This window comes from Nylanderia fulva, unplaced genomic scaffold (assembly GCF_048542155.1).
Source record: "Nylanderia fulva isolate GAGA-0341 unplaced genomic scaffold, ASM4854215v1 Scaffold6, whole genome shotgun sequence".
Lineage (NCBI taxonomy): Eukaryota > Metazoa > Arthropoda > Insecta > Hymenoptera > Formicidae > Nylanderia > Nylanderia fulva.
In genome coordinates this window covers 3,431,311-3,448,185 of record NW_028190698.1, presented here as the reverse complement: position 1 = coordinate 3,448,185, position 16,875 = coordinate 3,431,311, and the positions used below count along the sequence as shown (strand labels likewise).

The window sequence follows — 16,875 nt, the reverse complement described above, 5'->3', positions numbered from 1 at the left end:
GTTTATCTCCGCATTAGTGTATTATTTTTCACATCAGTATTTATATGTATACATGTATAAAAAATGTATATTGTTTTGAGATATAAATTACAAATATTTAGTAAAATTTTTTAAATATTTAATATTTTATACACATAAATGTGTATATATATGTATATGATATATTTTCAGCAGATTAAAAATTTATAATTATCACAAAAAATATAAAATTTTTTATTAAAATATTTTTTACTAAAAAAATTTCTAAAATTCTTCGTATACATCTATAATACACATAACGTATAATATGTGAGCGTAGAATTTTGTATATTTCAAAAATAAAAATAATAATAGTAGGATGATAGTTGGATGCAATGCGATCAATAAAATTGCATATTATTTTCGCTAAATTTATTTCGCTTTATTGCTCCGATTTTCTCTGAAATATCGTTGTTTTTCTTAAAAACAACCATTTCATCATATATAATTCGTCGGTAAGAGAAGCTGCAGTTTGCCATTATCTAAGTGAAAGCTAAGAGAATCTCCTCGAGGATCCGATCAAGGACCGATACTTGAACACGATCAGTTGCTGGAGAGAGAGAGAGAGAGATACTGCGCGAAACCACCGGAGGGTAGTTAATATTACATTGATGGCACACTGCAATCCGATCTCGACGATCAACGAGAAATTCTGACCAGTTAGAGTACGGTATGCTGCTGTTGATCGGATAACACCGTGTCTGCCTGTCAGATCTCGGGACTGAATTCTGTCTGTTTCGCGGTCACTACGCCGAAGCTTAGGGAATTCCAGAAACCGAACGTATAGGGATACATACATATATACGGGAATAGGAAGGAGTATTAATTATATGTGCACTGATGTTATCAAATTGAAAATAGCAAACATAATAGAATTGTCTAAGAAATCCCTGCGTATTTTGGTAAAATAGATTAAATTTTAAATAAATTTTTTATCATGCGAAATATATAATATATTAATAATTAACAATTATTCTTAAAAACTTTTTTTCGAATTTTTATATACATAATTTTAATGCTAGGAAATTAATCAAGATTACGCATTCTTTATTAAGAACAAATTATCACTGCAATATTTAGTAATTTCAAATCTCAAAGATAACATCAACTTATAATAAAGAAAAATATATATATATATATATATACACACACACCAATAAATTCTTTATTGTATTTTCTTTGAACGTTGGAGAGAATGTTTAATCAGCTGTTTCAATCTTTCGCCTAACCGTTCGATAAAATTCTATTAAAAATTTGAATAACGAAAGACTTGTACACTGTATGGGATTAGCGTGCGCCGAGGGTGTTAAAATGAGACGACTTTATCAGAGGAGGACGAGCGAGGAAAAGTGAAAGAGTAGATTTACCGAAGGTTCAATTATCCGTGCGCGCGTTATCCTGATCTCTTTTTTTCGGCGCCGCGGATTTACACCGCGTCGGACAAAAGCTCCTTGGGTCTCGGGCTTATCGGTCGAATAAAAAGGCGGTTATCTGCACACACATACGCACACGCACGCCCCAATCGAGATTTCAGATAACATTTTAATAGGATTAGAACGTGCGCACAGTCCTCGTCCAAATGATTGTCCTTTACTCTGTGGTGACCTTCGGCTTTTTAGGCGATACGCTAAAGGGTTCTTCTATACTGTACGTTGTTTTGTCGGAGTTTCGACGTTTGAGATGATTATTTTGTAAAAACAGATGTTAGATTGAAATTTTGATATCATTAAAATATGAGAGGAGATCCAAGTGTGAAATGTTTTGTTATAATATTAAAACAAAATATAAATATATAATAATTAAATATAAGCGAAATATATTATAATATTTTGAGAATATAATAATGCCAAATTATAAATGAACAAATAAATGTAGACTTATTCGTAATTATGGGATACGGACTCTATAAATTATTAATTTATCTTTCATGCTTTTTATAAGATTATTGATAAATAGTTCTGATCATTATATAATTGAAGGTTTATTGTATCGCGCCACTTATTAAAAAGTTTCATACTAAAGCTCTTTTCTCGCTTCATTTAACTATTATAACTTCACTTAACTATTATTAAATACCTTTTTCGCCTGCGCATAAGCAACTTTGCTCCATTTTTATATTCGAGAAAACGGAATCGCGTCTCGAATGAAAACGTCGAATTCTGGAGCCATTTCGTGAAGCATATTTCGATCATTCGCGGGAAAAGCGAACGCAGCCGAGCGTGCGCTGGATTTCCGAATGGGTCAGGAAAGGAACTCGGAGGAATGCAATTTTCCCCGGATGCACTTTGAACATTTCGCATCGTTTGGCCGATGAACCTTTTCGTCAAGCCCGTTTAGAGACCAGGGGGATCGATATCGTTCTTCCGCGTTCGCAACAGTATCGTTACAGTCATTATGGATCGCATCGCTGATGCAACGTGGACATGAGAAATGAAATCGTTATAGTTTCAAAATTATTTCAAAATTTAATTAGTGAATAAGGACTTTATTGCCGACTGAGGAAAAAAAGCTCATAGGAAAAGAGATGAAGGGAAAAGGTAGTTAATTCGCGGGAAAGGAAACTCGCGAAGAAAAAAAAGAAGCGACCGGCTTTTGCGATCAATTGTAAAGTGTCCTTGGAAGCAGGATAACTAGGAGAGAAAGAGTAGAAAGAAAGAAAAAAAATATGGCGGTGAGGAAGAAAAAGTGAAAAAAGAGGCTGAAAGCGGAGATCTGATATCTGCCGTTCATGGCGAGAGAAAGGCCGGGAACTTTTAAAAGTTATTTAAATTAAATAGACTGCGAAGTTACGCCGCGCGCGATAGAAGGTGAGAGAGATAGAGAGCAACACGAGAACGAGATAAGAGTCGATTGCAAGAGACATGAGAAGGTAGTCTCGACGGTATTGATAACGACAACATATCTCTGGGTGAAAAATAAGCGACGTGGAAAGGAAAGTGGGTGAGACGAAAAGGTGCGTCGTCCTCCGATTTCCTCTCTCTCTCTCTCTCTACCTTTTAACGATCTCATATATCCTTAGGGCGCGAATACGCGAAAAGAGGATGGGGGATGCCGAGGATCTCCCTTCGCGCTTGCTATCTCGTATCTCGTTTCGTTCTTTTCGATCCCTCGGAAAACGGGTGTAAACGGGGGTGTTCGGAGAATACGGAGAAGTCCGATAATAACTCCCCTTAATGCTTTTTTACTAGCACATCCTTCCCAGATGGGAGCGGCCGTTAATATTCGTGAAACTGCCGTTTCTCGGCGGCGTTTCATTCGACGTTTTACAAGGAATCAGAAGAGGGTCGGTGATTCCTCGTAGGTTATTCGTATTATGCTGAATTCCTGCGATTCTCTTCGAGAAAGCGACCAAAATCTATCGCTCGCGGGAGAATGATGAGGGATTATTAATCTCGCGAATTGCCTATGAATCGCTCATCAAGAATTTTGAATGGCGATGTTAGCTCATGAAAATCTTGTATTATAAATTGCGATAGAATTAAGGAATTTTGTTGCTCGTATAAAAATTAATTCTTTTTTTTTTTATATATATATAATATGAGAGATATCGCATCATATAACTTACTTATATATTGTAAAGCTTTATATATTATCTCCATACATTTCTCTGAGAAAGGACTCGAGCGACGAGAAAAGTTTTCGTCGCAAAATTACTCGGCGGCAACGAGAGATTTTCATAACCGTGTTTTATTACCCGCTGATCGACCCTCGTCACTTTTGATTCGTAAAACTCATTCCCGACTTTTGGATCCTACGGCGTGTATTAAACGAAAAATCCTACGCGCTCTGCTTCGCAGCGTCATAATGAAGGACCGAAGATGATCGCTTTATCGTCGCGATTTCCGCAAACTTCGTGAAGTAATATCTATAAGGTCGCGTCGAGGCTCTCGAAGAGATTTATCGGGTGCCTCGTAAAACCTTCATTACGACCGAACTTCGTTATCCGCGAGTCTTTGCTAGCGAAGGATCACGCCGAACGAGTTGCGAGTGTTTGCTTATCCGAGTGACCTGATGGATCGATCGGTCGATTCTAAACTAGTGCTTGTGTCCGAAAGAGTAGGAGAGAGAGCGAGCATCATTAAATTTCCCGATAAAAGCAGAAAGCGATCTGTGTGCATCATGCTGCATCCTGTAACGCCGGCTATAGCTCCGGTTACATCAAAGTTCGATGGAGATGACGGACAGGCCACCGAAACTTTGGTATTGTTTTCTTTCATGTTCCTCCATCTTGGAAAACTCTCAGACTCGTTTTTATTACTTCTTCGCGAGCGGCATAAAATGTTGAACTTTATTGATGGCAAAGAGATAATCTTTTATGATTGTAAAAATATATTTATGAATTTTGAAGCAAAATATATAATATATATAATATATATAGTTAGTTAATTATATATATATTATATAATTAATTAATTAATTATGTACATATATTACAATTATATAATAGAATATTAAAAATTTAAAAAATTAATAATCAATTAATAATTAAACTTACAATCAAACGGAATTATATATGTATAATTGTTTGCGAATAACATTCTTGTTAATATTATATCATTTGATAGAAGATGTGTTATATTGCGGTTCATGTTATATCATGTTTATATTATATGTTGTAATATACTGGATGTTACCAAGGAATAAAATTAAGATCAATCTCTCTTACTTCCTCTCTCATATCATTTTACGGTACGACAAGATTACTTTTTGTTCACTCAAACATTCCCATCACGACTTCGTCTGACACGAAGGATATATCTTGTTGGGAAAAAAGAGACGAGTGTGAGAGACAAGTTCCGAGGGACTCGACAAAGACACCGCCGTCCTGGTCGCAGATGCACTTTTGGCTGCACACTCTTGTTAATCCGCCAGGGCGATTAAGGCAATTAATATGACGGTCCTGAACTTTGCGCGAATTTATCGTATTGGTGCATTCCAGTTGAGCCTGTTCGTCATTGGTTTATTTCACTGCGTCTCGTCGCGAACATTAAAGACAAATTAACATCTGACTCGAATGGTCGCTGACCCCTTAAATGAATTTCTGCCGAATCATTCTGGTACTTAATGACTCGGGACAATGTAGCGGTATCTTATTGTTAATAAGTATCTCGAGGAGCCTTGAAAATATTTTTTTTTTTTTTTTCATGAATGCAGAATAATGATTATAGACAAAAAAATAAATCGAATTATTAAATTATTTAAACCTATTTATTTTTATATCAAAATCTATCACAAAAACAAACGGATTTCCAAATAAATTTTATATATTTATTTTTATGTAAAATATCTTTTTTTGTTACATACTTTAGAATTAAAATAACAACAAAATAATTTTCCGCGGTTCCCAAAGGAAAGATGATGATGCTGTGTTGGAATGTTGATTGAATCGTAATTTCTGCTCGAGTGCGAAGAAGAAATGGCAATTGCTAATAATGTTCTTATATGGATAATAAGGATAATCGGATAGTAAAGAAAGATAGAGAGAGAGAAAAGAGGGAGATAGAGGAAATAGGTACAATAAATGTTTGAACGCAGACATCTTCCGTTACATATATATAGATATGTTCGATCTCGCACTATCTTAACAGTAGAAACTACTCCGTTGGAAAATGTCGGAAGATAGCCAAATTTGCTTGCAGAAGGCAATCTAACTTTACTACCTTTTAAGTAACATCAATTCAGCAGGTGGTTAAGTATTAGGACGGCAGTAAAACCGGATTTATCAGGTCTTGGGGCGTTCATTATAACTATTCGCGCCGCGATGTAAAACTGAAATTAGTTCTGCACTTTTGCCGCTCACGACGGCTCATAGATCGCTTCTCGCGCATCGTGGTAGAAAATGGTTAGACGAGATGGAACATTATCTGCTTATATATAATTGGATAATAATAATATTCTGGGAATAGGAGATTTCTATAAAAAACATGTGAATTTAATAACAAGAAAAAAAACATAAATTTTAAAAAGCTTTTTCAGTGATTATTTTGTTTTTTTATTCAAATGATCAATTAAACAAGAATTGAAAAATTTAATTGTGATTATTAATTATACAGATGTCTCTGGAAAAATATATGAATTATTCTATATTATTGTGTCCCCATTATATAATAGGTCAATGGTTCAAATACGCCACGACATTTCGCGAGGCAGCTCGGTGGCGATTATCGATCGTTAATTTCCTCGACGTCACCGAACGAAAGGGCAAGTGCAAAACGCTCTCGTTGTTTTGGCAGGGGGTGGAAAAGGGGAGGAGGGCTAATCTCTGCACCGGGAGAGTGGAGATGCAAAATGTCAGCAGGGGAAAAGTGGGAGGGTGATGACGATAGTGGCGGAGGTAGGGGTAGCAACCGCTAGTAATTTATGACGCAAGTTTTGATATACTGCGCGTTTAGGGTGGAACTTTAAAATATTAAAATAGCCGCGGCGAGATACGATGGAGGCTCGAACCGCGACACGGGAGATTTATCATGCGCGGCAGATACCGGCCCGTATATATATCGGGTGCGACACAACAGCGGGTCGCATCCTTTCCCCCTGTCCCCACCCCCCCCTTTTATACCGTGCAACCTCTCTATCCGGCCTCGTCGTCGTGCGTCATGAATACATCGACCGGTTTAGCATCGTACGCGATGCGATTTCGATCGCGAATCCAACCGCGTGCACCGCTTTAAAATCTGCCCGCTGTACACGAGATTTCGATCGTTATCGGGATGAAATGTCGATCGGATAAACGTTCGAAAGAGAGGCGATACATATCGCATCACTTCGATCATGATAAATTAAGCAATTTATGGATATTGTATTTATTAATGGTCCGAGACGTGGTAATTTTTTTTTTTACCATATAACAATAATATTATTTACAAAGATAATATCCCGCGAGGAAATATTTTTCTTATCGAACTTGGTTATCGTAGCAGAAAATATAATCACTGTTTAATCTCTGTGAGTATTTTACTGTTTCAAATTTGATCTAGTAAACTCGAATTGACAGTTTGAACGTTATTGTGTAATATAGCCACGGGCTTCCAAAATAAAATAATTATCATATAAATTCGCTGTCCAGCTGACGAGATTTAAATTACATCATAACCATTATTCGATTATCTCCGGTATTCTAGTCTATTAATCGCGAAAGAAGGGTTAATAGAGCGAGCGTGAAAGGCTGATACCCCGGAGCGTTTATATATTGGGATTCAGGCGAAACCCTGAAAAAAATCGGTTTCGGAGCGCGCAATCGATAATCGTCGATGCGATAAGTCATATGAATCACGTGTCGGAGTACGCGACCCAAGGTACCCCAAGTACGACCGCGGTCTTCATATTATATGCCCCCTTCTGCAGCAGTCGATAATAGATCGAGAAAAAAAAAAACCGATCGCGCATCCCGTCGAGGGGTGCGCTCGACCCCATCCCAACGGCGGCATGTGGGGCCGCATATGGCGCGTGGCTTCCCATTGTTAAGGCCGCGGCTTACCTAACTGACTTTATGGTCGACCGTATTTTCAGGATGAATCCGGGGCGGTGGCCCTCTCTCCCGGGGACGCGCGGGACATGTGCGCAGGTGTCACGGATCGATAATCGTATCGGTTCGATATTCTCGACAACTCCTCCTCGCTTTTATTTATCAACAAAGTATAATACATGGAAAAAAAAAAAAAAAAAAAAAAAAAAAATGTAGAATTCTTTTCTCGACCGTATACTGGCAAATATTATTTATTCAATCACAACGTTTCGACCCTTCTTTGAGTCCTTATCAAGAACGAACATAGTGTCGGTTTGACAACACGTCAAGACTCTTAGACGAGTTATTGGAGACTGATAACTGATAACTCAGTATGTTCGTTCTTGACATCTTAGAATTATAATTTTATTTTTATTTTTACAAATCACTTGATAAGGACTCAAAGAAAGGTCGAAACGTTGTGATTGAATAAATAATATTTGCCAGTACGGTCGAGAAAAGAAATTCTCAAATATCTACGTTCTTAAAAAAAAAAGAATATTGAAAACAATCGAAATTAAGTTCGCAAAATATTTTTCGACGATTAATAATACGAGTTTTCCCTCGAACGTGTGATCGTGGCGATTTATTTAACGTTTCGACGATAATGATTTTCATTAAACTCGTCTTTGACGGGAAAATTCGTGTTGCGGGGTGGGTGCGCAAACGGTCGCGAGCCCGAGTACGTGTCCGAGATAAAACATTCAGCGCTTTATATTGCCGGGTGGAAAAGTTGGACGAGCGTTGAACGCCCTCGTCGTCCCGTCGCTCACTTTTCGCTAACATTTCTGCAATTAAAACGATCGATTAACGCGGCGTGCTCATTCACCGTATCCGCGCGATCACGTTGATTCCGGGTGCCGCGATATTCATTTAAATGGGATCAACCCGATAAGCCGATGGCTATAACGCGAAAATTTGACGTAGACGGCCGTTGACGCGCAAGCTGATCGAGGGTGCAAATCGATTGCTTGTTTTTGTCGAGCAAACATCGGTTTACGCAAATGGTCGCGGCCATTTGCGTAAACGGCTTTAGTAGAGGCTGAACCGGTAAATCCTCGAACGTGAAAAGAACTTGCGGTTATACTCTCAATACGATACATAACAGATACATCTCGCTCTCTCTCGCTTTGCGCGTAAAAAGGTACAATCAAAACTGAGAGCGTTAATTTTCTCTCTGTTAATAAATATTCGCGATTAAATAGTATATTTTATATTTCGTACAAAAATTTTAAAATAATTATAAATAGGCAAAATCTTGAACTACAAGTGCCGAGGGAGAATGTAATTAAAAAATATTCAATTTCTATAAGGCTTTGGAACAATTCTGGAAGAATTAAGAGAGGAGAGAACTTTCATTTTACACGCGTAAAAGTTACTCTACAAATTTGCGCAAGATAAACGAGGATAATCTGAGGTTTCCAAAGGCCAATCTTTCAGGGAAAGTTATTGAGGAAAGTTTCCACGTTATCGAAAGTTGTTGCTCTCGACGTTGAACGAATAGAAACGCGAGTCGATCGACTGCCAATTAAACGCGCTCGTCGACGTTGTTACATAATAATCTTCTTGTCAGACAAGAGTTCAATGAGAGTCGATTAAACCTTAAACACGGTGATCCATGACCCGATTATAATCATCGTTCGTCAATTATATAAAGCGCGCTCTAGGGCTGCGCTAGTTATTGGCGCACGCTTTGTCGAAGTTAACTTTTAATCCAATTCGCAAATCCGATATCCAAATAATGAATCCTATCGTTGCAAACTACGTTATTAATCGATAAAAGAACACTGATATTATAAAAGTGTAACGAGGTTAATCAATCATATGGATTATTTCGCAATTATCGCATTCAGTTTTGAATGACAGATACTTGAACAATATTTTTTATCATACATTTTTCTTCGAGAGAATAAAAAAGATATTTAGTAGAAAGAAGCTAAATAATAGAAATATTAAAGCTGTATTAGACAAACTAAAAGGAATACATCTTTAAAATATTAAACATTTTTGTTGATATAAGAAATAGAGAAAGAGAAAGAGAGCAGCACATATTTTCGGTAATTCTATAATTCCGCGTGTAATTTGAAATTGTTTGGTAGACTTCGATATCGCGTACATTTCAACGGAGGCTCGCGTTCCGAAACTCTCGTCGTTGATATCTCCCAACACGCAGATATAGTCGCGGTGTTTCACCGCGGAATGGACGTTATTTCGAGCGTTACGAGTAACACTCGCGCGGCATCGAAATTCGCGTAAATCAAAGCGCCGCGAAATTCGAGTCATCCGTATATTACGCGGGAAAACTGCTCCCGTTTCCCAGGGAATTCGATTTATCGCTCACGGTCGGCCGTGTGTTGCTATCGGATATTACTAGCTGCGCCGCGCCAACACCGCGTATATAGCAGCGTGCGCGAGCGTTAAAATATTTCTATGCGGAAAACTTTTTCCGAAAATATAGCGATGTGTGCGTCTCGCCACGAGGAATGAGCCATGAAAGCCGGAGAAGTATGAATGCTAAGGGCCCTCGTCCGCTTTTCACGGAGCAGGCACCTCCCGGCATAGCAATCAGTGATTCTCTTGAAAAGACGGGAAACTGGGACGCGGGACATTTAAATTATGCATTCCTCTCTCGCCGACGAAGACGAGTCGCGAAAGCTGGAACTGAAGACGTAGAGAACACGAGAGAGCGCGAGAAATCGTGCTTGCATAAAACGCCTTGTTCGAATCGATAGTGTTTCAGTATCTATGCAATTCGCGGAAGAGATGCGCGACTTTTGAAACATATATGGTATATATTGTTTATAAGCTTCATTAATTTTAACGATATATTAAGGCAGTTCGCTCTCTCTCGAATTTGAATATCGTGTATTTATATTGAACTAATTTTTTGTTCTTTTATTAAAACTATTTTTCGTAGAATTTTAAAAAGGCATTGAGAAATATAACAGTCCAAGTTATATGCGTCGTGTCATGAAAAAGCGAGAAATCGCACTTATATAAAGTGAAATATACGAATCTATAGACGCGACGCCGTCTATACAAACGATTTTCCTGTCAGAACATTGATCGTTCATATGCATATTTCAGTGCATATATAAAATATTGTAATGTATCTTTAGGAAACCGAACTTTCGATTATGACAGAATGCATCATGCAGGTTCTTTTATCGATTGCACAACGTCGCATTTGACGATGCATTTACGAAATACTTTATTCATCAGTCGTTGTTCGAAAGTTCGACAAATAGAAACTTGACAAATAGAAACTCGAGTAATCAAAGACTGGAAATGGAAGAGCGTGAATGCTAAATAAGAAGTATTCACTCAAAAATGATTTTTTTCACATTAATTTGCAGCAGACATATTGTTTTACATTTTATTTACTTATCTAAGTTCAAGTTTAATCTCTTAATCCTATTCGCAATTATAATTCGAGGGATGCTCTATAGAATGATCACGAATAAGCGATACGCGAGTGAGTAACGAGATAACGCGATTAATGCTATAAATTAACTATTTATTTATTCATCTATCCATCGATACGCTTTGCGCGAACGATAAATCTGCACCATTTCCTATACAGTACGATTCATCAGTTACAGTCTGTCGAACTGTTCCGTGTACATGTAATCTCGCTTTCGCTCATTTCAACATCCGTATTATCGTCACGATACAAAATTTATCTCTCTTTGTTAGTTTTTTTTCCAATAATTTTTAATAATATTAGATGGAAGAATTTTATTTCTATCTATAAAATATTCATCAATCTATATTCAATATCTGTTCATCAATATCTTAATCAAAGTGAATTCATACTCATAACTCAGATTTTGCACATATATCAATATATATATATATATATATATAATGTAGCATTTATATATTGATATATTGATATTTTTCAATGATGATATTTATATTTCAAAAATTCAAAATGATTTTATCTCGTTTCGCAATTTCAAAATTAAAATATATTATTTGAGTTAGAACAGTTTGATATTTTTCCATTTTTTATTTGATGATTCTTAACTTATTCTTGACATAGTTAAATAAATAGAGAGACTGTGTCTGTACACATACACGTGCGCGTTCGAAAAACAGTTGATTTTATATGACAAAGTGACGAACGTGTCGAAGAATTTATGAACACAACTGTATACAACGGCAGAGAGACAGACTGTTTATCTACTCAGCCATCTATCTGCCTTGCTCGCGCCCAATTAATTATCTCTAATCAAGCGCGTTTGCGCAGGCCGTTCGCTCGCGATTCAATAACGTCGCGATATCGCGTTCAATACGAATATCGAGCACCACGAGAGAATCGCCGTTGCATACATGTCAACGACCTCCAATGATCGCTAATGCGTTCATTACCGATCGCGTTCATCGGTAATGTGACGATCTCGTAAGAGCTGCTTTTCATATGCAGGACCGTATATGTACATGCATTATGCATCTATTATATGATGTTTATTTAAACTGCGCGAATGTTAAATCGCACTATGCGCCAATAACTTTACATATTTCTCGGTGTATCTTTATACAAAACGATTCTAAATACTTTAGCAAATATTTGTGAATGTAGATGTCTGAATTTTTTCTTTCTCGAGTATTTCTGAGTACATTTACATAGTTAAAAATGTCACGATATTTAAAAAATGCAATATATAAAAATATATATATACGTATATAAATATATATTTTTTAATATTAAAAATAAATTGCATGAGCTCACTTTTAAGCAAACTCGCATAATTTATCGGTCGGTTCAGTGCGATCACCGTATGCAGGAAGCGGCTGTTATCACGTACGCGTGAATACGCGTTTATAGCTGCGTAAACACGCGCGTCGGATGTGTTCTCGGTTTTATTATTTTAAATTTTATTTTTCGAACGCGCGGAGATACACATGATACGTCGAGATACGCTCTTGATGTACGAGAATGTGTGTTATTATTATCTCTCGTATCTATTGTATATAAGATTAAAAGAAGTAATTGTATAAGTCATATAAATAATGGAAAACGTATCACGATGTACATAATAGTGTACAAATGAAGACTTGATGTAAAAAGACTGCAACAGAGTTTCATGTTTCCACAAAATTACTTTTCGTCGAAAAAGACTGTATGCTGAGAACAATAGCATCGTAAAAGTATGTAAGAACCTTTTATGAGAACATTTATACGTTATATAAAACAAATATAAAGAATATTTACTCTTTTTATACGCTGCTTCCTAATGAATGAACTATTATTTAAAGAAGCCATATTACATCCACAAAACTAATATTACGGAATATATTAACGCATACAAAATTATAATAATCGCATGCACGTTGATACGTATATATATAATTCTATGAATACACAGAATTTATATATGAATAAACCAAGAAAGCTATATATATTATATTTATTAAAATGTTATATTACGAGCAAACTAGAGAAACAACATCGCATTAAGGAGCTTTGAAAGAAAAGCATACCTTTGAAATCGATACACTCGATACGGCGAAACAACGTCGACGAAATGGACGACGTTTTAAGGTTTTCAACTTCGCATAGAACTTTGCTTCGCGGCAAAAGGAAAAAAGGAAGTAAAAAAAAAGTAGCTTATGCTTTAAGAAACAGAGAATTCCGAAGACAAATCGTCGGGCGGACGGAAACCCGATACAGCCTGCGGTAACGTTGAAAGCGGAGGAACTGGCAACAAAAGATAAAGCGGGGGAGGATGATGGAAGACAATGCTGCAAAAAGGAACCGACAAATCAAGCAAGAGAAACAAGTCAAAGCCTAGTCGACGCGTATCGAAAAAATGCCAAGAACAAAGACGCGCGTAATTTTATATACAATAATTTTATATATACTATACCTATGATGCACAGTTAGAGAAAAAAGTAGGTGCACAATTTAATTGATATTATTTTTGCATAATTTAATTTTTATTAATTATAAAAAAATTATATATGTTATAAAAAATTACTTTATTAAATCCAATTTAAACGTAATTTGAGAAGAAGTAAAAATCAAACACTGTGTGTATAATGTTTGTCTTCCAAAATTTTAAAGAGATATCTTTTATTCGCTTTTATTTTTTCTTTCATTTATTTTGCGATAAATTAATATACATGTACATATGTATATATATTTGAAAGATAATTTATAATGTAAGATGAACTATAACGCAATTAAATTTTCATTTGCCCGTACACATTTATACACATAATCAATATCATATAATCCAAATTATGACATAATGCATTTATTTAAATAGCATATATGTATATAAAAAATTGTACGATATATTAATATTGCAGTTAAAAAAATCTGAACATTATTCGTTAACGTTAATATACTGAAATTATACTAGCTATTATTTATACTACAATTATATTTATAATTTACTAAATGTGTGCATATATTTAACTACGCAGAATCAGCAATTTCGCGGGATATGCTTTTGGATCCTATGTACACCTCGGGGTTAATTCATTCGCTGACCATAATCCGGTTAGCCAACGCGAACGGATTAACAATGTACGAGCGTCTCTAAATTTATGCGCGTTAAGCTGGCGTTTAGAACAGAGAAATGTTCAAACTTTTCAATTTCGCGTATTAGCCTTCTCCGTAATATTTGAATTTCATAAAATTTATACGGAAGATATATAATAAATTTAGCTTTCTATAATTTGTTATTTAAAAATATAATTACCTAATTTAATATTTTGAATTTTAATGAATTAAAAAGTAATTTATACAAAAAATTACATATAGGTATTTTATATGTATTTTTATTTATAAATTTTTGCTAATTTTTGTATCATTTCAAAATGTTTTGTCAAAAGTGTAATCGAAGGAATACATTGATTTAAAAAATTCACGTCAAGCGAAATTAGAAAATAAATAAGCCGTTTCGTAAACAAGCAGGGCAAATTTCCTGAAGTAGCTTTGCGACCGGCGATCCAAAGGGTGTATGCATTAAAATAGGATATGTAGTTATCGATAATCGAAATTAGCCTGAAATTATTATTAACCGTGCTCGAACTAACGACGCTAGCGGTTGAATTCGATTATCGTTTCCTTCCGTCCTGACGGTTGAAGAGCCGCTCTATATATCGAGACCATCCGGCAAAACAAGTTGGCACGCGAAAATTGAATTTACGACCGCCGGATAATTCCAGAGAACCTGAAATTTGTAAGCAATAAAGGAAACGGTTATGTTCGTGTATCGGTAAACGCATTAAAATTGGCAACCGAGAATAATCGAAAGCGGGAATTTAGAAAAGGAACGAAATTATCGGAGCTCGTGAATTACATTCATTATATAAAATGACTTACATATTTTTACGTTTAAATAATAAATTTTTTTACAATTCACCAGATAGACTATTTTAATTTTGTTTTGTATTTCACGTATTTATATTACTAAAGATGCAAATTTTCCGTATTTTAATTATTTTTTTGCTTTCGCATTCATTGATACTACATCTTATTTATTTCGATTGAATAGATTCCTGTCTGAGAAACAAAGATCTGCTTCATCTCAAAGTAAAACTTAAATTACGTGTTTATCTATAGCGCGCGATGCATTTATATAGAGAAACTATACTTGTTTCGTAACGAGACTTTAATGGCGTCATTAAGAAAATCTTCTTTCTTATTATGTAAGAACTCTCGTCAGCTTCACCCAGTTTCGAGATATTGAGATCAGGAATAATATTGTGATATCGCGTTTCTTGGTATTTAAGATAATTATTACGCTCCAGTAAATTTCTCATTAATGAGTTTACGCAGGCTTGCAACTATTTCTTTTACAACGCGATTTCCAAGATGTTTAATTTGTTAAGCAATTGCTCCCGAAATTCATTTCTAAGGCCTTCCAATGTTGTTATCGTTGACAGTGTTTGATGAAGTTTACTATCAATAACAAGACTGTTTTTTTAAAGTAATTTACAATAATAGATTATCACTTTTCTTATACAAATTTTTTCTAATATTATATGTTTAACTTTAAAGTCTAATTCAGCAAAAATTTCAAATATATACATATATGTATATTCTAGATGAGGTAACTTCTCGTATTTAAAACTTTTATTCATGAACTTGTTTTAAAGAATCTGTACGTACACGTGCATTGAAGGGAAAATATCTTATATCAATTGTCACACTTCATCGAGCACTTGGTAAATTTCCGCATACATCGCGTTGAAAAGTTGTTCGGTAGGCCGACTTTTTTCGGCAAACTTAAATGCATTTAGGCCGCTATCGGGCACGCGCGATTGCAGTGCCTGTCGCGTGTTAGAGGGGGACTCTAATGACAGCTTTATAAGCGGCTGGATATTTAATTCATCACGCGCAGCCACGGAGCCAGCCGTCCCTCCCGAGCACGTTCCACAAACAGATACGGTCGGATGGCCGATACATATGCAGCGAACGTTCGTAAAAGTGCGCCTCGCCATCTCCATTCGAATGGACCGGTATAATTTTCATAATACCTAGGAGAGCACCTCTCTCCTTTCCCTCTTTCCGCATTTATCATCTCAATAACATTATTACCCGGCTTCTTTGCGCACCTGCGCTCTCCATGCACGAACGCCCACTAGGGCAACAATTACTGAATAAATATTCCGATGCATACCGTTGCAGCGAAATGTACATCTCGTCATCACTTTTCCAGACTTCGCGAGAATTGATTGCGAACGATTCTGAATCATTTTTGTGTCGCTGGAAACTATGTCCTATTTAAAAAGGTTCATAAAATTAAATTTGTATCGGAGCAAAAAAATGTTTACGAATTGTTTAGAGAGATCTGTCAAAGGATGTATTGCCTATAAGATTAAAATAATTTGGGAATTTTATTTTAACACTCTCTACTCGAATATTTGAATATTTTATCCAAAGCAGAAATATTTTTATTTTTTGTATATACAAAATAAGTCATAAAAAATAAACACTCAAATGTAAACTTAATTGATAGGAAAATAAATTATCTGTTTTTGTCACATTAATCTGAAAAAAAATTGCATCATGTAGAAATAATATATTTTTAACCAAAAAATTATATCGCACTCATTCAATCGATTTATCATTCTCAGCATTAAATATCTTAATCACTGTTCTAATGCTCGATACGTGAATGTAATTGATATCTCGCCGATGACTTAATAAAACTATCATGTACGTTCGAGAATTTTCCGAGAACTCGGCGATAAGTTTTATCATGGGTATTATCTGTCAGGCCTCTCGATCGGCAGCTCGTTCGATATCCGGTCGATATCGATCGCTCGCGAAGCCTCGAGGCAACAACATTCGTGCGCGACGAACGGAAACTCTGGTTTCGCGCGCGCGTGTA

General features: G+C 35.8%; 1 protein-coding gene across 2 annotated transcripts in view; it reads left to right on the top strand.

The window, feature by feature from the left end:
- pxb (putative Hedgehog signaling attenuator pxb) overlaps window positions 1–16,875 on the top strand; it is a 393,744-nt gene that overhangs the window by 111,442 nt on the left and 265,427 nt on the right. The gene's annotated exons all lie outside the window — the stretch shown is intronic.